At 43.4% G+C, this 23,047-nt stretch overlaps 1 protein-coding gene across 1 annotated transcript in view; it reads right to left on the bottom strand.

Annotated features, from left to right (window-relative positions):
* Positions 1–23,047, bottom strand: part of RAPGEF1 (Rap guanine nucleotide exchange factor 1) — a 185,754-nt gene that overhangs the window by 140,132 nt on the left and 22,575 nt on the right. The window contains exons 2-3 of the mRNA XM_085900070.1: positions 8,724–8,850; positions 8,356–8,547 (exon numbers count right to left, since the gene is read on the bottom strand). The gene's annotated coding sequence lies outside the window, so the exon portion shown is untranslated. The remainder of the gene's footprint in view (positions 1–8,355; positions 8,548–8,723; positions 8,851–23,047) is intronic.

Genomic DNA, 23,047 nt, shown 5'->3' with positions numbered 1-23,047 from the left:
TCCATCTCGGTAGCTCGCCACGTGGGCTTCTAAGTATTTTGAAGTTTGGCAAATAACCCTGTACCACGACCACATGGTTGAATTATTGACGATTCACGGTCCTGTAAGGGACCCGTACCTTCGGAGTTATCCGAGGGTAACGATCTAAATTCCGGATGTTCAGTGGAGTCGACTCTGCTGCTCCAACTAGCGGTCGTGCTTGCACCTGAGAACCGGCCCACAACAATATTTATCATAAGCCTAATTATGATTATAAGATGTGGTAAGTATAACATGGCTATGGGTCAGTAGGCTTATTGGTGGCAAGGGGAGGTGGTTTTCATGGGGGTCTTAATATCATTTTGCATTTTTCTCATTGAGGCCCATTTTAATTAATGATGCTGCGAGCACTGGTTTTCCTAATGTGACATGGTTCTGGTACCAATTAACTGTTTTTAGGAATGACACAAATGTATTACTTATTATTAAATTTAAAAATATATATATATTTCTCGGATACTGTTGTTCCATAAAAAAATCATGTGTTGTTTGAATTTTCATTACCGGTATGCGTTTAACAGTTTTTGTATTTTTCTTTCACAGATTTGTTGCAAAATGTCTGTCAAAAAACGGAAGTGGAATGATTCATATGTTGGTTTTGGCTTCACCTGTATGACAGAACGAAATGGAACTGAAAGACCCCAATGCATGATTTGCAATTTGGTAATGAACAATGTAAATTTGAAGCCATCAGGACTGAGAGAACATCTCGAAAGCAAGCACAGTAATCATGTTGGCACATCGATTGATGCTTTTAAGTTGAAAAAAGTTCGTTATGATCAGAAAGCAACTCTTTCATCATATGGGTTTGCTGCTCCTGGGAAACCTCTTCTGGAAGCCTCCGACAAAGTTTCGTACATGATTGCCAAAGAAAAGAAGCCCCACACGATTGGAGAGACCCTAGTGAAGCCCTGTGCACTGGAGATGGCTAAAATCGTGCTGGGAGAGGATGCCGTGAAGCAATTGAGTCAGGTGCCCTTGTCCAACGACACTGTACGCCAGAGAATTAAAGACATGAATCAGGACATAACAACCCTAGTTGTCAGCGAGATTAAACAGAGTCCTGCAAAAATCAGCATGCAGATCGATGAATCAACTGACGTTTCAAACCACAGTCAATTGCTTGTATTTGTACGCTATGCACATGAAAAGAACATCAAGGAAGAGTTTTATTTTGTGAACGACTCGAAACAACAACCAAAGCAGTTGATGTATTCAAGCTGATCCAATCGTTCTTGGATCGCCATGAGTTAGGATGGGATTTGATTGGGTCTATTTGTATGGATGGAGCTCCTGCCATGATTGGCAAAAAAATCTGAATTTGTTGCTATGGTCAAGGAGAAAGCTCCATATGTGCTCACCACACACTGTGTTCTACATCGCCAAGCTTTGGCATCCAAAACATTGCCAAAGAAACTGAAAGTGATGGGAATAGTTGTGCAAGCAGTCAACTTTATTCGTGGACGTGCATTGAATCATCGGCTATTTCAAAAATTCTGTGATGAGATTAGAGCGGAACATAGTGTATTATTGTACCACACAGAGGTATGTTGGCGGCGTCGTGGCCGTGTTTTCAAACGTGTAGTGGAAATTCGGGATAAAATTTTCGAGTTCCTCAAGCATCAACAATCCCTCCTAGCAAATCATTTTGAAGATGAACATTTTATTGTTAGCCTGGGATATTTGGTGGATATTTTTAGTCTCCTCAATGAATTGAACATGTCAATGCAAGGAAGGGATGTGGACATTATTCAAGCCAGGGGAAAAGTTGTCGCATTTACAAGGAAATTACCTATTTGGAGTCGCCGTGTTGAAAGCGGAAACCTGGCAAACTTTCCAATCCTTGACAATATTCTTATTGGAGATGGTAAATCATTGCCTGTAGAAATACTTCAAGACGTCAAGAACCATTTGGAAGTCCTATGTACAAATTTTGAAGGTTAATTCTCAGATATTGATGATCTAAGCATCGAATCTGTTTGGATCCAAAACACTTCCTCGTTTGATATATCGAGATTGAGTGACAACGATTCAGTAAAGGATGATTTCATTGACTAACAAGAAGACCCAAGAAAGAAAGCTGATTTTGAAAGGGCTGGGATGGATATCAAGCAGTTTTGGTGTGAGCAAATCGCAGCTTACCCAAACTTGGCTATGAGGGCAATGAATGTTTTGGTTCCCTTCACAAGTACGTACCTTTGTGAAACAGGATTCTCTGCATTATTAAATCTGAAATCAAAGTGGAGAAATCGACATGATGTATCAGATGACATGCGAGTAGCATTGTCAGTAACTGTACCCCGATTCCATATTTTGATTGCACAAAAACAACATCAACGAGAGGGGGAGCACTCGGTCGAGTGCAAAACCTCCGCCGCCAATACTGCTAGGTCACTCAAGTGAACCTGATATCCTATTCCTTCAATTTGACGTCAACAGTGCTCACAGAGTTATAGTTTGCAACTTTCCCTTTCACTTTTAACTTTTACATACTCAATTAATTCGTCATAACAAGATTCCTTGAGACAGAAATTGATTTTACGTGGGTATATCCACCTGAAGTTCCAAAATCAGCCGCAATTATAATTTTGGCATGTTTTTGTTGGAAATCACTTATAACATGTAGAAATGCAAAAAAAAAATTCGAAATTTTGTTGAAAAAAAAGTTGCAAAAGTATATTTTTTTTACTCTAACAATTTTTTTTTTTGGGGGGGGGGGAGTTGGAAATCACTTAAAACATGTAGAAATGCAAAAAAAATTCTAATATTTTTTCAAAATGCCCGCCATAGCGGCCATATTGGATTTTGGACCAAGTCCAAAATCTAATGGCATGATCCTTGGACCAGACCTAACCCCCCCCCCCCCAACCAAGTTTCGTTGAAATCCGTCAAGGAGTTTTTTCCGTAATACTGTTCACAAACAAACAAACAAGCAGTGATAGACTGGTACTTACGAAATCGTCAACTTGACCTCTGACCTTGCTAATAAAAGCTGTCTCTAGAGAAGGTAGCGACGCAAACCAGAAGTTTCTACGATGATTCTGTACCAAACCATCAAAAATCGAATATTTTGGATGTTTGACCTCACTGTAACCTTGACCTTTGACCGATTGTGACCAAAATCTAATCGGCGCTAGCCACCACCCTCCTGAATCACGTGGTGTAATTTGACATTGGTAGCTTCTTCCGTTCTCGAGTTATCATTTTTTGGATGTTTGACCTCACTGTGACCTTGACCTTTGACAGATTTTGACCAAAATCTAATCAGCACGAGCCATCACCCTTCTGAATCACGTGGTGTAATCTGACATTGGTAGCTTCTTCCGTTCTCGAGTTATCTGTACCAAACCATCAAAAATCGAATATTTTACCTCACTGTGACCTTGACCTTTGACCGATTTTGACCAAAATCTAATCAGCACTAGCCATCACCCTCCTGAATCACGTGGTGTAATTTGACATTGGTAGCTTCTTCCGTTCTTGAGTTATCATGCCTACAAACAAACAAACAAACAAACAAACAGAAACGGAAGTCATCAATATACTTACGAAATCTTTAGATTTCGTAAGTAACAAACAGAAAGGGGTGAAAACAGTAACCTCCGATCTTCGATGGCGGAGGTTAAATATCTCGCTGGATTAGTAAGAGTGTGTGTTATGTAGTCGAGATATTGAAAAAATTGCACATTCAATTTTGTTTTCTTCTTTTGTGTAATAAAACTCAAATATAAGAAGTAAAGTTGCTGATTTATAATCTGAAATAGGTGAATCAAAGTTATATTGTAAAATACTTGTCGCTGTTTGTATATTTGTAATTTCTCGGTTATTTTTTATTTGTAAATACTAGTACGTGCCCGTAAAAAAAAAAATAATAATAATAAATAAATAAATAAATAAACCACACAGGCCGTTTCTTCCTCTCACGTGTCCGTACGTGCGTGACCCGAAGTTCGATATTATTCGCAATTACGATTATTCGCAATTTATTTTTAATACCCAATTATTCAATTAGCGCCAACGTATTTCACCTTTTCGCAATGTCGTGGCAAGGAAAAACAAAAAGAGAAGAGAAGAGAGAGAAAAAAATTACTTCCTAGTTCGGAGCATACCAGCACTCTGATGTTCCCGAAATTTATACACCGTCTAATATGAAAACGATCATAACTTGGGCCATTATGTTTATCTATAAATGCGCATAAGAAATCGAGAAATTATTAGAATACACGAAGTCATCACTCTCCGGAAGCCCGTACGTTGTAACCCGTAATGGGGAACGTGGCTGTGCTTCCCTTCACCATCAGCCACGCCCACACAACAACGTGTCTTGCCATTGGTTGGTAAATAAATGGCCATAACTTGGGAAGCACTTGTCCGATTAATATCAAACCTTGAAAAGGCACATCCTCAGATCCCCAGCAATATACCTGGCAAGTTTCAATTAGATCGGACCAGAGGTTGTCGAGAAACAGCGGTCTCTCACACACACACACACACACACACACACACACACACACACACACACACACACACACACACACACACACACACACACACACACACACACACACACACACACAGATTACTGGAATTATAGATAGATATATGATAAATGCTTATGATTGCCATTCATGTTCTATTCCTAGCTATCCATATCTAAAATAAATTCAAGCTATTGACATCTTTGGAATTCATACTGTCAACTAATTGGACTGGTGATGATGATGATTTCGACAGTCAAGCGAAGGGGGTATGGGACCATGTTGGGCAATCCATTGGGGGTCTGGAATCATCAAAAGGTTAAGAACCCCTGCTCTCGGCTATCTCCTTGAGCAGCAAAAAAGGCTCTAGTTAATAATGAGTTTGTAACAATATTAGACCTTGGAATGTGGTTTGTTTTGAGTGAGGATATGTTTTAGGAATGCAGGTGTCAATAGCTGAAGCAAACGTGCAGACTTGTCTGACATCATTGTCCTTTATCTCCTTGTGTGAAATCAATGAGCTTGAAATTTTTGGGGGGACAGTCAGGACTGTACATGTTAATATTTTGCTTGAACGATCATTACTCTATACGTATTGTCCCTCCCAGGTATGCCGTTGTTGAACATTGATGCGTTTTAGATCCTCGCAAGTGGCCAACCTGTAAGGAACCATATGCCGTTCTCAAGGGCTCGGCCAAGTAGTGGCTGATCAAGACCCAGGGGGCTGTCGTCATCACATTTGCACAATTGTCTTGATGCATACCTTTTGACAAAAAGCCAAGGTAGTGAGGAAGCGAGCACTAGTGAGGATAGCTGCTAACGACATGAAAGCTGATGAAGCTGGCTGATTGGCCTCATCATCTCACTTGGCCTGTTTCTGCTCGATCGATTGGAGCAACAGAAACACACCTGTCCTGGGGTCATTTCTGAGCCAAACAGGCTCCCAGGGCTCCTTTCTGAGCCTGGCTGTGTTGACTGACTATGAAGTTGAGAAAATGTGGAGGGCGTTAGATTAGACTTTTCCCATAAGCCACTCTGGTTGTCAGTCACTCTTAACGTGATGACATGGCTGTAAATGCAGCCAACCAGTGCTGAAAGAGGCCAGAAGGACGTTGCTGAGGCTCTGGAGGGAAGAAATATTCACCTCAAATGAAGGAGGACCTCATCTGTGTTTTCAGTTGGAACAGATTGCTAGAAGCTGAAGGACATGTTAGGCTGCTCTGCAAATAGCAGACGGGCTCAATGAAACTTAGAGGAAAAGGGTTTGGAGTTCCTCGACCGCCGGCCTGTGACAGGCTTGGCTTCTGGTTGCTGGAATTCTCAGCAGAGGACGTAGTGTTCTTTTGTGTGATTTCATGCACCGACAGTCCATCACATGCATTCCCTGGCTCATGGCTCGTGGAACAATGTTGTTTTCATTAATACAATGCTGGTTTGAGCATCAATTCACCAGTTAGGCCCATTCATTCAGAGGCAGCTAGACAAGAAGCAATTCCCAAATTACTTCCTTCAAAAGGAATTTTATGGGCAGTTTCATCCTTCCTTAATTTTGTTTGTCTTTACATGTTAATTAATTGGTGCTTGAACCAATTTACTGGTAATTGGTGCTTCAAGTAGTTGAAATCACAATAATATATTAATTATGTACAATTTGAATTATATTATGTCCATTAAGCACGTACTATTTTAATGTTAGTGTGTCCATTAAGTATGTACTACTTGAACGTCGGTGCAGATATTTGGTACATATTACAACGTGAGTATGTCTATTAAGTACGTACTACAACGTGAGTTGAAGAGAAGGGTTGGATGTCCAAGAGAGACCTGCTCACTTGGCGACATATGTCGAGAAGGAATTGAAAGGAATGAAGGTCACCTGCAGTAAAATTGGAACGTGAACCCAAGACCGACGAAAGCGGCGAGAGTTCATAAGAAGCTCCATATGCCAGGCAGCATGATTGGATAACAAGCAACAACGTGAGTATGTCTACTATTAACTATGTACTATCAGAACGTGAATACGTCCATTAAGTACGTACTATTATAGTGCAAGTACGTCTATTAAGTACATGCTATTAGAGCGTGAGTACATATTATATCAAATGCATAGCTGAACGGAGTAATTGCTGTGAAGACGATTTTGCTACATACTGTACACATGGCAAACCACTTTAGACCCTGAAATTACAGCTGGATCAATTTAGCTAGTTATTTATTCGCCCATGTGCATGAAGCGAAAAGTGGGGTTGAACAATTGGTTCCCTTTGTCTGTCTGTCTGTCTGTCTGTCTACAAACATCAGTGTATGATCAAGGAACAACTTCACTTCGATTGCATGTTATATTTTGAACACGAATCGGAACACGAACCTGTAGTTTAGTAGTACTTTGGTTCTGAATTTGTCCCGATCGCACACACTCAGAGAGGCGTGAGAGATTTTTTTTTTTTTACTCTGTCTGTTTGCCTGGCAGTCAAACAAAATTGAAAATATTTTCACACAGCGAACTTGCTGTTTTTCAGGACGTCATAAAGGACACAAACAACAGGCATGAAGAACTAATGTGACACGTTAAATAAGGTGTGTAAAAGACACCGCATCAAAGGCGGTAAACTTCTGAATTATTTTTTTCTTTCTCAAACCTTTCAAATCTTTATTTTGTTTCGATTGAATTACATACTTGAACGATATGGAACACAAATCACCTTTTTGAGACTTTCAAAACCCTTCCAGTTAGCAGTACTTGGACAAAATGTTACGGAATTTTACATCATCTCGACCAATCAAATTTTCCGATCGCAAACCCCGCCCACCTATGTCGCTGATTCTCAAGACTGAACGGAGTTAGGTGTTCCATGAACTCTCTAGTTTGGCTTTCGTACAGATTATGCTCTATTTCAAATTCACCATCAATACCCATCCCTAGTGTGGGTAAACAGCTGGTTTGAGCATCAATTCACCAGTTAGGTCCATCCACAGCTTGGCAGCTATAATTTCATAACCGGAATAATCAAAGAAAAAACCCGCATAGTCATTTAATAACTATGTATTTGAATCTACGACAACTATTAAATGATTATTGTGATTTAGCAGACAAAATTGACTTTCGTGCTGAACGATTGTATTACTGACACTTTCAATTGAAAGAGTTGGAATAAATTGTTTAGATTTTTATAATTGAGATTTGATTCCATTACGTGACAATATCCATTGCAAAGGCAGACGAAAATAAGGGAAAATACTGTCCATCGATAATTAAATGATGTAAAATTGACAAATGTGTCCTCGCTACTCCTGGTCTTTCTCGGGATAATAATAATAATAATAATTATTATTATTATTATTATTATTACCTTGTGTTCTGTTGTGCTGTGTGGGGAAAAGCCAGCACTGCCCCTGTGATGGTTGTAGATTTACATTGGATTTCCTCGCAGTAATAGATTGCATTTATCAAATTGCTCTCCTGACTGAGATAATCCTGACATTAGTCCACCAGCCTATGTGACGCTTCATTACACACTTAACACTAAACATATACAGCCTCACAGAAAGGTTTGGAATTGTAGTTTGTCGTGGTACTTTTTCATCAGGGACTGCATTGAATGAGTTTCACTGCCTTTGTATACTTGTGCTGTGTCTGTGGAGCAGGGTTACAAAGAGTACTGTATGCATAATGAGAAGGATATGGGGTGTGGGGTAAAATATTGCCAATTCTGTGCCGAATAAACAAATGACCCCTTGTGGTATAATCTGGAAACTTCTCACAGAGAAGCACAGCATTTAAAACTCATGCAAAAACTATAGGGCTTTCAGGATGCTATGGAGGTATACGCACACTCACCTCAAAGATGTCCGGCCTTGGTTTGAATCTCGGCCCAGCTGCAAACTGTCATCCTGGTGTCTTGCAGGCAGGGCGAGGCATCGATGTGTGTGCCGTCCCTCTCAGATGGGCGTTAAACTGGGCATCGTGGCTGCCGGCATTCGGTGGTGGTTGTTGAAGTTCCTACAATGTCCTTCACAAAGAGTAGGCGAGCTGTGGGCAGCACCATGAACAAAATCACAATTCCTGCTTTATCCTACAGGGGGCATTGCATCCGCAGCACAGCCACGCCACACTCAGCCAATGATGCCACTCTCAGCCATTAGCTGCACACTAAACAAAAAGAAGAATGCAAAAATTGTGTTTCTCAAAAGGTTGTGTCCACTCACTTATGGCATGAAATATCTTTGCCACCTGGGATTCTGTGAATATAGTCCCCAAAAAGGTCCACTTGGAAACCACACTTGTAGGGTAGTCATAACTTATCTTTCATTCCCGTTCATCCATTCCACTGACCTGTAGAAACAACATGTGATAGCTTAACCTCCGGGATGAATGTCACCAGGATGGGACGATTTCAGGTGAACATCAATAACACACGGTGACATTGCCACAATTTCAGACAGACATCACCAATCAAGTAGTCTGATAACATCTTGATTGAGCTGTATACAAGTGGTGGCTTTCTGTGCAAACGAAAAAAAAAAATTTCCACCCTGAATTTTGGAAAACTTTCTCTCTCCATGCAGCTCAGATTGTTTAAAGTGCATTTGAATTGCCTCATGTGCATTAAAGAGATTGCCTCATATGCATTTGAAGACTGAACAACGCATCTTGTATCATTAAATGAAGATACCATTTTGAAGAAACAATACCGGGCGTAGTGGCGTGCGCCTGTAATCCGGCTACTCGGAGGCTTGGGTTGGAGGATCGCTTGAGGACGGGGGCTCTGCACTGGGCAGGGTGTAGAGCAGCCCGGAATCATGGCGAAACCCAAATCCTGATCCCTGTGTCGTAAGAGGCGACCAGGGTTGCGTCAGGAAGGGCATCCGGCGTAAAACCTGTGCCAAATCAGTATGCGGATCATAACGGATGATCCGCTGTGGCGACCCCTAACGGGAGCAGCCGAAAGATGAACAACAACACCGTTTTGAAGAAACAAAGGTACATTTTGATTACAACTCAAACAAGGTGATGCATGTTTTTTCCACAGCAATCAGTCTAATATACACCACCCAATGAAGGTACGTTAATTCCCATATTATGCAGAGGTAAGAAAAACAGTGATATTTCTTCTTTTCTTTTTCACTTTATGGGACGTCAAACACAGTTACTTTCTGTCTGCCAGACAGTGACGTGTTGCTTACCAGAATTTACAATGACCATTACAGGCAAAAATATCCCGTGTTTGCTTCCATGCGAGGTATGAAAAAAGACCTCCCTACACATGACGTCATCACTAGCGATGTCTGCAATAGCAAGGATGTACTAATAGTTGGAGCCTTTCACTTGGAGTGCACTAATAATGCATGAATAATAACAGGGTGTTTCAAAAAGAGTGATGCAACTTTAAATGTTTATTTACGAAGAAACAGAAACCTCAAGAATGTGAACCAAACATTTATTGAAAGCTAATGACATGATATTTTCTATCACTGATTGCTATTGCAGCAAGTCACTGATAGAGTTCGTGAGAGCCCAAGGTCTGAAATTGGCATTGACGCAAAATCCTTGCAATTGACGTTCTCGATGTGTGCCCCATCCGCAGTTCAGACAGGCATTGATCCTGACTCCAAAGTTTTGTCCAACTTTCCTGTAGGTCTCATCTGGCACTGCCTGGAGGTAGTCTGACACCTCATGCTTCAGATCATCCAGTGTGGCAGGGCAGTTGGCATAGACAGATATCTTGGCAGCCCCTTCTTGGTGTTCCCCATCTGGCATTGAAGATGCAGAAGCATGTGACCTTCGGCCATTTCAGGTACCTCTCAGTGATCTCCTCAGGTGGTTCTGCCCACCAAAAAATGTTTTTGTGGTTGTTGATGGCACTGTTCAAGTAGAAATGGGCTTAATCACTGAATCTGATCAGGTTGATCCAGTTTGGGTACCGCTCCATCCTGTCACTGAGCAAATTGCACATATCAAGTCTCCTTAATGTCAGGTCATCTTGACTCAGTGTATGCTTAATAGAGATTATGTCTGGAAAAAGCTTCAGTTCCTTCGTGAGAATACGCCAGATTGATGTTGGTTTGATGCCTATCTCCCGGGAGCGCCGGTGATGGGACTTCTTGGGACTGTCTACGGTGTCGATGTTGGCTTAGCCTTTGGTTGCTGATGCTGGCCTGCCACTGTTGCCCTTGCTCTGGTCGTGTACTGTACCCTTGTGCTCAGCATGTTTTACAATACGTTGAATGGCACAATTTGTGGGTCCACCACGTGTACTGAGGTCGTATTCCTAGCAAAACCTCCGGAAGGTGTCTACATATGATTTAGTCTCAAACCACAGAGCCACCACTTTTGTCTTCTGCTTCAATGTCAATGGCATAGTTGAGCTATGGAGCTAGAAATCCCAGTGAACAAATACCACGATAACACCACCAATCCCTACAAAGGAAAATGGTGTAGGTCAAAAAACAAAGAAATGGCAGGAAGTCAAAGTTGTATCAATCATTTTGAAACACCCTGTATATACTGTTTATTGCGGTGCAGTGTTAGTGTGAGAAATTTCTGAGGATATCCTGAATGAAAACTCATAAGCTCAGAGGACTGTCACTGTTTAAATGATGAGGTCCTTGGGTTTGAGTCAGAATTTTTTCATACTAGCCCCACAAATCGTCGGACAACATCCATAAATGAATAAATAAATAAATGAAAAATCAAATGCAGGTGAGTGACCCAAGACAATGGAGAAGCACAGTTCATATGCTCATACAATGTGTAAGCACACTCCGTTAGTGTGTGTACATATATATATATATATATATATATATATATATATATATATATATATATATATATATATATATATATATATATATATATATATATATATATATATATATATATATATATATATATATATATATATATAGCCTGGTCTTGGCGTAGTGGTTAGGGTAGTGGCTTGGGATCCATAAGGTCCTGAGTTCAAGCCCTGTTGGACGCTTGAATTAAAACACACCAGTAGGTTCACTCAGCCTGCCATCCTTCCGAGGTCGGCGAAGTGAGTACCAGTGTACTGGGCCCGGTGTATGCCCCGGTTAGAATAGGTGTACCATATCCCTGTATCGTAAGAGGCGACCAGGGCTGCGTCAGGAAGGGCATCCGGTGTAAAACCTGTGACAAATCATTATGCGGATCATAACAGATGATCCGCTGTGGCGACCCCTCACGGGAGCAGCCGAAAGAAGAAGATATATATATATATATATATATATATATATATATATATATATATATATATATATATATATATATATATATATATATATATATATATATATACGACCGGTCGTAAGTTTTAGAACACCCCCATTTTTCCAGTTTTTACTGAAATTTAAGCAGTTCAAGTCCAGTCAATAACCTGAAATGGTACAAAGCTAAGCGGTAAACTGCCAGAGGTTAAAAAAACAAAAAACAGTTTAGGTTACCAAAAACTGAAAAGTAATGTAAATTTCAGAGTTGTTAAAAAAGGCCCTTTTCAGGGAACAAGTAATGGGTTAGTAACTGCAGCTGTTCCGCAGCAATGGAAGTAAATTTTAGCCTTGAAAGTTGATGCAAACAATTCCTACAGGTGTCCCAACTTTTGTTGATTTGAAACCCTCTATCTATATAAAAGCAGTGTTGCAACAGACCCTGTTGCTGCACCCTCTGAAGCATTATTTGGACAATATTGCACTGCAGGAAGTAGTATATTGCTATCATAATGGCGAGAAAAAGACCATTTACAAAGGAAGACAGACAGACCATTATAACCCTTAAGAGTGTAGGTCTTTCCTTTCGAGAAATTGCAAAGTAAGCCAAGGTGTCAGTGAGTACAGTTTCCTACACCATCAAAAGGCACTTGGAAACTGGAGGAAATTCTGACAGGAAGAGGTCTGGCAGACCCAAAGCCACAACACAATCAGAATATAAGTTTCTGAGAGTCGACAGCTTGCATGATAGGCTGCTCACAGGACAGCAGCTTCAAACAGCTTAACACTGGTCGAAGTGAGGAAGTTTCAGTTTCAACTGTGAAGAAAAGACTTCGAGCTGCAGGTTTGACAGGTCGAGTGGCAGTAAGAAAGCCATTGCTAAGATGGCAAAATAAGAAAAAGAGGCTTGTCTGGGCCATGCAGCACTGCCAGTGGACTACTGAAAACTGGAAGAAGGTCTTATGGACAGATGAATCAAAATTTGAAATATTCGGTTCATCACGCAGGGTTTTTGTACGCCGTCGAGTAGGCGAAAGGATGGTTCCTCAGTGTGTGACACCAACTGTCAAACATGGAGGAGGAAGCGTGATGATCTGGGGCTCTTTTGCTGGATCCAGAGTCGGCGACTTGCACAGAGTGAACCAAAAGGGCTACCACAGCATTTTACAGCACCATACAATACCCTCTGGTCTACGCCTAGTTGGTCAGGGGTTCATCCTACAGCAAGATAACCCAAAACATACCTCCAGGCGATGTCAGAACTACCTTCGAATAAAAGAACAAGACGGTAGGCTGTAAATCATAGAATGGCCAGCACAGTCTGCAGACTTCCACCCCATCGAGCTGGTTTGGGATGAACTGAACAGAAGGGTGAAAGCAAAGCAACCTACAAGTGCAACACATTTGTGGGAACTTCTGCAACAGTGTTGGGAAGAACTTTCCGAACAATATTTGATTTCCATTGTAGAAAGAATGCCACAAGTCTGTTATATCTGCAAAAGGTGGCTGCTTTGATGAGTCAAACATTTAGATTAAATTTTGTTCAACAAAAAGATTCCATGATTTCGTTTTTTATCTGCAATTGTTTATTTGTTCTATGCTTCAATTTCTGAGTACATTGAAACATTAAACTGCTTAAATTTCAGTAAAAACTGGAAAAATGGGGGTGTTCGAAAACTTTTGAGCAGTAGTATGTATATATATATATATATATATATATATATATATATATATATATATATATATATATATATATATATATATATATATAATCACTAACAGAGGTACCCTTGCATGTTGTGCAAAAGGAATTTCGAGTTTAGAAAAAGAGAGCCTGGTACTATGTATAATTCCAATTAATTACTCATATATATAATCAAGCAGGTAATGCTATAATAACAATATAACGATTAATACTGTTGCGGGCTGGGAGTCGGGTGAGAAGACCACAAGGTGGGGGAAGCTATCTCGGCTCCCACCAGACTCCCCGGAATTGTAGGCCATCGCACACGGATAATTCCGTGACACGGCGGGTTGCTTAGCCAATAACTCAACCGCGTGACCGAGGATCCTCCCCTCGATGGGTTAATCGGGTTACCTAATTAATCACGTGGTTTAATTACCAGGGAACACGCCCTCGGTATGCCTTGTCCGAACCGGATCACTCTACCAGACCGGATCACTTTCCCGGATTGGACGCAGCCGAGCGAGACTGCCAAGGACGTACCGGCTAAAAGGAGCGGATCGTTGGGAATAAAGTCCCGGCTAAGCTAGGATTCGGACCATGCTGGATCAATGAAAGAAACCACAAAAATCGAGCTGGGAACATTTCTAATCATAATTTATTTACAATGGGCGAGGAAAGGTATGTGGTACAATCACGATTTATTGGGGTGTGTTGTGCAGAGATAGGGAGAGAGGTGTGGTGCAGCAAATGAACAAACAACTTATAAAAGCGGACACAGTGCAGACTTAAAGCGAAAAATATAACAATAATAATGACAAGTCTGAAGACGACAATGGTTCACGAGCGGTATTTGACGATGTAGATTGTTTCAGAAGTGAAGGATGAGACAATGTGATAATGTTTGACCAAACTATAAAAATGATCAACATGATGTGGTACGATTGACAGGTTATTAGCTGCAAAATGTCAAAAACCCAGTTTCGTTCAACAACTTTCAAAATTTGACCTTTGCATAACCTTTAAAAGGTCACAAAACAATGTTGTGGACATTAAAATAAGGAAACAGGATACGTGCTATAACTTATTGGAGTTAGTTCGTCGAAGAAGGTTGAAAACCCGGTTCGATTCCCACAACATTGAAAATTTGACCTTTGTGGCCTTTAAAGGTCAAAGGTCAAGGATTATGACCTTTGGTGCAAAACTTGGAGTTATGCTCTGGACAGACAGACACACAGACAGACAGACAGACAGACAGACACACAGACATAACGAATATAGTGGTCACTCTGGCTGGCGCTCGTGAACCAATAACAATAACGATCTTCTGCAGTCTTAGTTAAACAGACAGGCGCAAGGACACACACATACACGCACACACGCAGACACAGACACATAAAACCGATGAAGAGGGAGTATTGAAACAAGAAGGGAGAGGAGTTGAGGCAACGATCTTGCTGCCTTTGTACTTGATTGCACGAACGCGCCACCAATACGTTTCGGGGGGGGGGGTGCTCCGTGGTGCTGTACCGGCAGCTGGCGCAGTGTCTCTGGCTTCAGCAGTGTGTGTGGAGACCGTGGGCGTGAAGGAGGAGCTTGAGTGGAGAAGGGGCTGAGTCCAGAGTGCGTGGATGGAGTGGTCGGCGGGATCAGGTAGGCGGGTAGGGTCAACATCGTGTGGGCGGAGACGGAGTCCAGGTAGCAGGAGGCGGGTCGTGGCGATGTCGACGAGGGCGAGAGAGAAAGGCGGAGGGACCGCTCCGACCTTTATAGGACTTGCAGCGCGGGGCAGGGGGCCACCCCGAAGCGAAGTGTCATCTCCTGAATCGGGCGCTCCGATTGACCTTGACCCCTCACGCGGCCCGCTAACTTTGGCCGGAAACCGCACCACTTCGTTTCTGGCAAGGTCATCTCAGACAGTGAAAATATTCCGCTCCAACCCCACGACATGACACGAATCGCCGACACCAAAATTGGCACGCAAATCGTCCCGCAAAAACCCCCGGGCCGTGCCCTGGTGACTGGCTGAGGGTCCCGTATACCCGCTCGGGCATCCGACCAGTGCTGATCAATATACTTGCTTCACATGCGCCAACATGGCCCGCACTGTACAACATTCCCCTGCTCGATCGCAGCTTCGCTGGCCGTAGAGACGAGAAGATGTTCACCATCCATGGGGAATCCGCTGCTGCCAGCGAGGGCCGAAGGTACGATGTTATGGCTAAATCCATGCCTGTTTCGCATAGTACGCATGGATTCGCCATGGCCCACGTGGTCAGTGCTCGCGTTTGCCCGGTTCAGCTAGCGTGTGCGCGGGGCGAACACCGATATGTGTCAGATCTTTAGGAAATCACTTCCGGTTCTGGGTTTGGAGCGTCGGCAGGTCTCCTTCAGGGCTCTTTGCTGACGATCTCAAAGTTAAGTTTCCGGTCGTTATCTGTCCCATTTTAACTGTTTATTTTCTCACCTACATGTTACTGTGTGTTCCTAATTCGGTTTTGTTTCAAAAATCGTGCTATTTTGTAAGTTTTCGTCGATCTTGTCTTACCGAGTTGCTTGAGGCCTACCCATCCCTCCCCTCAGTGTACGATCATCTTTATGTGTATTTTCTCCCCATTACCTTCAATTTCTATCTTCCCCACTTTCCCAACGTCCCCCATCCCTCCCAACTAAACACTATTTCTTGTCTTAAATCCCCAAAAAATAAAAATAAGAATAAAATACCTTTCTCATTGCACACTCACGAGTCTCGATCTTTCTTCTTCTTCTTCTGCTTCCTCTTCTTCTTCTGCTTCCTCCTGTCGGCACACCATCTTTATTCTACTGAGCTGACCCTCTCTCGCCATTACCTTCACAATTTCTTCCTACAACCTTCCATTCCCAAATCTTACCTGTTCTTCAAAAATACATCAAAAAAATAATAATCTTCCTTGTAACCTTTCGATCTCTACACCTCCTGTAACCACATGTATGTGTGTGTGTGTGTCTGTCTCTCTCTCTCTCTCTCTCTCTCTCTCTCTCTCTCTCTCTCTCTCTCTCTCTCTCTCTCTCTCTCTCTCTCTCTCTCTGTCTCTCTCTCTTTCTCTTTCTCTTTCTCTTTCTCTTTCTCTTTCTCTCTCTCTTTCTCTTTCTCTTTCTCTCTCTCTCTGGTACTTTTCATTGACCCAGCAGGTTCACACTGTGTTTACCGTCCAAATTCACCACACACTTCCACGATTTTACTTCAACCTTCCTTTTTCCGAATGTTACGCAATCCTAATTTAAAATAAATAATTTCACTTTTGACGATACACCTCCCACAGCCAAGTGCTTCTCCCGTAACCACCTGATCTGTTTAGACCCCCTGCATTTACCGATCCAATTTCACCATTCACCTCACGATTTTTTCGACAACACTTCCATGACCTAATCTGATGAAAACTCTCCAAAATAATAATAATAATAATAATAATAATAATAATAATAATAATAATTAAAAAAAATGATCTCTTATCATGCTTCACCTTCCTCTTTCACATATGTGGTACTCTTCACTGTATCATAATGCACCACTCTTCTACTATTTCAACAGTCTGCTCTCAATTCGACCTCTCCTTCATACCTTGCCTAAAAAATCCAACTGTTACAGCGTTTCTTCTCTCCATTCTCTGAATTCGCCTTTATTACATCCATCAAGAATTGTGTTTAATCGCATCTCTGACCTAAAACTTAAAAAAAAACCCAGTTTGCTATGAATGTTCACTTTCCATCAACCATTCTTCTTTCCATTTTCAGTGCCAACTCACTCCTCTCACCCCTCACTCTCACTCTCAAAGCAACCATCACACTCTTTCTTCTCCAAGCCTCCCTCTCACCTCTTTCAAAAATCCCCCCCCACACCTTTCTCCCACCATTCAGCCCCCTCACTCATCCTTCTCAAAGTTGCCCCCCTCTCTCATCCACAAAGCTGCCTCCTTCCACTGCCCTCTCACCTCCTCCTCTTCACCCCCACCTCCTCAAATCCTCAACTGCCTTCTTCCTCCTCTCTTGTCCCCCCTCTCCCCCAGCACCACAGAGCATTTTCTCCTCCTCCTCATCCGGCCCCCTCCACTAGCTACTCTGCAATCCCTTACACTCCTTCAACCACCCGCCTTACCCCCCCCATCCCTGTCCTAACCCCACCCCCTGCACCCAAAGCCTCCCCCCTACCTCTTCATTAAAAGTATGGACCTCAAATATCCGAGGCCTTCGCTCAAACCTTTCAGATCTTTTCACAGGTTGCCACTGACAAACCAGACATAATCTGCCGAACAGAAACTTTCCTCCCCCAAGACGTGTCTGACTCCCAAGTATCTCTCCCCGGTTACTCCCTCCTCGATGACAGACCTGAGACTCGTCCTGGTGGAGGAGTTGCTCTCTTCATCAAAGACTCTATTCCTCACTCTCCATGCCCTGCCCTTACTCCCCCACACCCCCAGGAATACCTCTGGCTACGGCTTCCCCTCCACTCCCACCTCATGTTTATATGTGTACTGTACCATCCACCTAACAGTGATGACTCCATATACACCTCACTATCCGACAACATGGACCAACTTCTATCTTCTCATCCAAACTCTCTCTTCCTCATATGTGGCGAATTCAATTGTCATCGTGCCAGTTGGCTTGGTGTGGGTACCTCTCTCACCTGTCATGGCACTTCAGCAAAAGCTTTCTGATACTCATTGGGACTGACTCAATCTGTCAACTTCCCGAACCGGATCTCAACCAATGGGATTCCATCACTTCTGCATCTGATTTTGACAAATTTCCCTGACAATATCTGTTCTTCCTCCACTCAAATCGGTTCTTCTGACCACGTCCTTGTCAAAGTGGACATCTCTGGCTGTTATCAGAGAACCACCTCACCGCTGTCGAGTCTGGCATTTCACTCAAGCTGACTGGCAGGGTCTCCAAACAGCCATCAAACTTATAGACTGGTCTCCTATCGCTACTTTTTCCAACATCAACTCGTCCTGGAATTCTTTCAAAGAAACTTGCTCTCCCTCATGCACAGATTTATCCCCTCTCGTCTTCAGTTGTCCTACCCTTCCTCCCACCCTTGGTTCACGGAAGCTTGTGGCGAGGCAGTTGTCCTGAAACAACTTGCCTTTGTCTCATGGAAAGCAAACCCAACTGAGGGTAATCTCAGTTCCTTCCATAAAGCACAGAACAAGTGTGTATCTACCCTCAGGAGAGCCAGAAAACAACATCTTTCAAAGCTCAAGTCTGAACTTTCAAACCTCTCTCCCTCCTCAAAATCCTGGCGGCATCTAATCAAATCTGTTTCTGGTGTATGTTCTCCCTCCATCCCCTCCCTTACCTCAAATGGCCACACTGCTGATACTGCTCGTGAAAAGGCTGAATGGCTAAACTCGGTATTTGCAGCTAAATATTGTGTCCAAAACCCATCGCTTTCTCTACCCACCTTACCAAGTCACACCCATCTGTCCCTGGACTCTGTGTCCTTTACCCCTGACAAGGTAGAGAGTTTGCTGTCAAACCTCAACTCAGATTCTGCAACAGGTCCAGACGGCATCAGCCCACGTGTCCTAAAAACCTGCTCTTCTGCTTTTGCTCACCCTCTCTCTGTTCGATTCACCCTCTCATTTGCTCAAGGTCATCTGCCATCTGCTTGGAAATCAGCAAACATCACTGCCCTGCATAAAAAGGTGCAAAAACAGATCCCTGCAACTACAGACCAATCAGCCTTCTCCCAAACATCAGCAAGGTTATGGAATTCATCATTGCTTCAGACATTAAATCCTTCCTCTTCTCCAATGGCTTGATTTCCAATCATCAATTTGGTTTCAGACCAGGTCACTCTACCCTGGATATGCTGCTTTTGCTCTCCCAACAATGGATGGAGGTCCTCAATGCCAGACATGAAATCCGAGCCGTATCCCTGGACATATCAAGTGCTTTTGACATGGTCTGGCACCCTGCCCTGCTCACCAAACTCTCTTCCTATGGTATCCAAGGCCGTCTCCACTCATGGCTCGCAGACTTCCTCTCCTGTCAAAGTCAACGTGTGGCCCTAAATGGAGTTCTTTCATCCCCTCTTCCTGTCCAGGCTGGAGTTCCTCAAGGTAGCGTTCTGGGCCCTGTTCTTTTTCTAGTTTTCATCAATGACCTCTCCGACTCTCTGGAAAATCCTCTATATCTCTTTGCTGATGACTCCACCCTCTGCCATACCATCGGTCATCCCTCAGACCGGCAAGCAGCAGCTTCTTCACTCACTGCAGATCTGGGTAAAATCACAAACTGGTCCAACACGTGGAACATGTCTTTCAATCCGGACAAATCTCACACTCTCACTATGTCCCTCTGAAAGGACCGTTTAGAAACCCTCCCCCCCCCACCATCCACTTTCTCAACAATCCTCTGGAAGAAGTCCTTTCTTTCAAGCTTCTGGGTCTCACTATCTGCCATGACCTTTCCTGGGAAAGCCACATTTCAAACCTGGCCTCCAAAGCCAGTCGCCGACTGGGAATCCTCCGTCGTGCAAATTCCTTCCTCGGCCCACCTGAGCTCCTGACCACTTACAAAGCTTTCGTCCGCAGCCTGATGGAGTACTGCTCTCCCCTCTGGGCTGGTGCTCCTGCCTCCCACCTTTCTCGGCTTCACGCTGTGGAAACCAAGACATTTCGGATCATTGGCATCTCCCGCAATGAGGCTGAGTCTTTGCGCCTCTCACTCTCTCACCGCAGGCTGGTCGGTAGTCTTTCTGTCTTCTACCGTCTCCTATCCAGCCTAGCCCCCCCTACTCTCTCTCTGCGATTTGTCCCCACCACATTTCCGCAGGGCGCTCAAGGTCCGCCAACAACCCCCTTCTTGTAAAACTACCAGAATCACGAATCACTGCTCACCTTCACTCTTTCATTCCTCTTTTTTCCCACCTATGGAATAAACTCCCTCACTCTATTCAATCCCACTCTTCCCTCCCAGGCTTTCAAAACAGCTGTTCACCACCACCTCTTGTCATCCCCAATCCAAATCCTCGATCTTTTCTACCCCTGATAATCCACCCAAGCTCACCTCCTTCAAATTCCCTGCTTTCCTTCCTGAAAGTCCCTGTAATGTCCATCTTGTATACCCCATGTTCCCCACCCCATCCCTCTCCCTTCCATAGATCTCCTGATGTCTCTGTTCCCCACTGTTTTGTCCTGCCCACTCCCGCCCCTGTTGTCTCATGCCCCCTTGATGTGTGTTGTGTGTTAGCTTTCACACGAGCCTCGACAAGGTATACAAAAAAAAACAAAAAAAAAAACATACAAAGTCGCGAGCGGTGTATTCGTGTCCTGCTTTGTACGATAACAAAGTCCCGAGCGGAATATGTGTCTGTCTTCGAGCACATTCTATACAGTGCACGTGGTTCGGCCATGACGCACATAGCCAGCGCTCATGTCCACACGACTCTGGTTGCGTGTGTGTGTGGGGCGAACACCAATATGTATCAGATATTTGGTTGAAAAGGAACACGCCGCTTTTGCTTCGCACACTCGCATCCCGCCCAACGTGGCTTGGAGTTGCCTTTATCGGCCTCCGTACATATTTGTGCAGCGTGGGCGTCGTGCTGGCTGTGTTTCCTGTGTTGTGAAAAACCCCATTTCTGCAGCCTCTTCAGAGATATTCATTCGTAAGCCTTTTTAATGCAACCGGCAATCTTCCTCAGATCATCGGAAGCTCGAGTTGATAATCCCGAACTGCCAAGTGCACTGTATGACTCGCCGCACACGTTGGGTTGAGGGCTGGCTTGGGAACGAGGGCTCTGTGTTGTTAATGCTCGCGCGTCATCGTTTCCTTGCAGCGGCGCCACACGCGCTGTTCTCTGTGAGGGCCAATCTCACAGCGAAGGTGCACGTGGCTCAGATTTACCTGAATAAATATTCAGAAAAGAAGAGTAGGGATGAAATGAAGAAGAAATGATGTAAGCAAACCGAGCTATGAGATCATCGCAACGCACGATCCTGTTGTCCCGCTAGACAAAAGGAAAGGGACTATATACACGTATATTAATGGAATAACTGTCTTGGGGGCACTAGCTGTTGGATGCACTCGGTTCTGAGCACTGCAGCAATACAATACATGCAATAATTAATGTAAAATAACATGCAAAACAGGCAATATTGCGATACCATAAGGCAATACTACACAATAATGACGACTGCAGTGCCTCTAGAGTCTAGATAGACAACATTTCAAGTCTGGCTGTTGGGTGCCAGAATTGTGAGCTTTGTGATAGAGATAAAAAGATGACTTGCCATACTGCCTACCACCAGGTGATACATATACATTTTCACTTACATCAAGTATGAAGCTCATTCAAACCACGCAGACCTACTGACTGATATTAATGTTCTGTACCTTCTGGGTGATGTCGAAAGATGAAATTTCGCGTGCCTCCGGACATCGAAACTGATACACCGGGAAAAATCACAGAACCGTCGGAAAGTGTCAGTATATGAAAATATCCGAAAATAAGTGCAGCCTTGTGCTCACTGCAGGTGAGCGACCCAAGACAATGGGGACAATGGGAGGTCGTGCTGCAACTGCTGTTATTTAATATGTACCTATGTACGAAGCACGGCAGTTCGTTATTGCTCACAATGTGTAAGCATACCCCACTAGTATAACCAGGATATACATACATATATACATACATATATACATACATATATACATATATACATATATACATATATACATATATACATATATACATATATACATATATACATATATACATATATACATATATACATATATACATATATACATATATACATATATACATATATACATATATACATATATACATATATACATATATACATATATACATATATACATATATATATATATATATATATATATATATATATTGTGACGTCCACGGGACTTGAACGGTCCCGTCAACGTAGAATGAGCCAAAACGATGGAGGCGGTTTATTTATTTATAACCCAAACATGGCGGTTCTAATCGCTCTACCGCAAACGGGACGAGGAAGGTGGCACGAGTCACTTTTCACTGAGTTGATGATGTTTATTTGTTTTTCTAATTATTACCAGAAATAACAAGACTCGGCAAGAAGAGGGATCCGGGGCGATTCGACGGGATGGTGTGGGATCGGGCGTGGGGAAAAACACAGACAATTCCAATGAATATACAGATCTCAAACCTCTAAGGCGCCAAGCACACACACACACACACACACACACACACACACACACACACACACACACACACACACACACACACACACACACACACACACACACACAAAACGTAGCTATTTCTGGTGGTCAGGCTGGACCGTGGTGTGGACGCAACTGTCCCTGGATCGGCGTCGGACGAGCTGGCCTTGCTCTCGTCAGGGGGGGGCAGGAGAAACCGTGGTGCTGTCGACCTCCTGGTCTTGGCCCAAGTCCGCTCACAGCCGCCAGGGAACCAGTTCTGGCGCCAAGTTGCGAGCAGGAGAGGGAGACAGGTCCGCCCGCCGTTCGACCCCGTACTCCGAGTCAGCAGAACCCCAGAGCCAACCAAGGTGAGGCACGAGGCTCAGCAAGGCTCCAAGACGCGATCAAGAACACGATCGAC

Source organism: Eptatretus burgeri, chromosome 1 (assembly GCF_056783735.1).
Source record: "Eptatretus burgeri isolate ZD-2024b chromosome 1, Ebu_testis_v1, whole genome shotgun sequence".
Lineage (NCBI taxonomy): Eukaryota > Metazoa > Chordata > Myxini > Myxiniformes > Myxinidae > Eptatretus > Eptatretus burgeri.
This window is presented reverse-complemented; position numbering and strand designations above follow the sequence as displayed.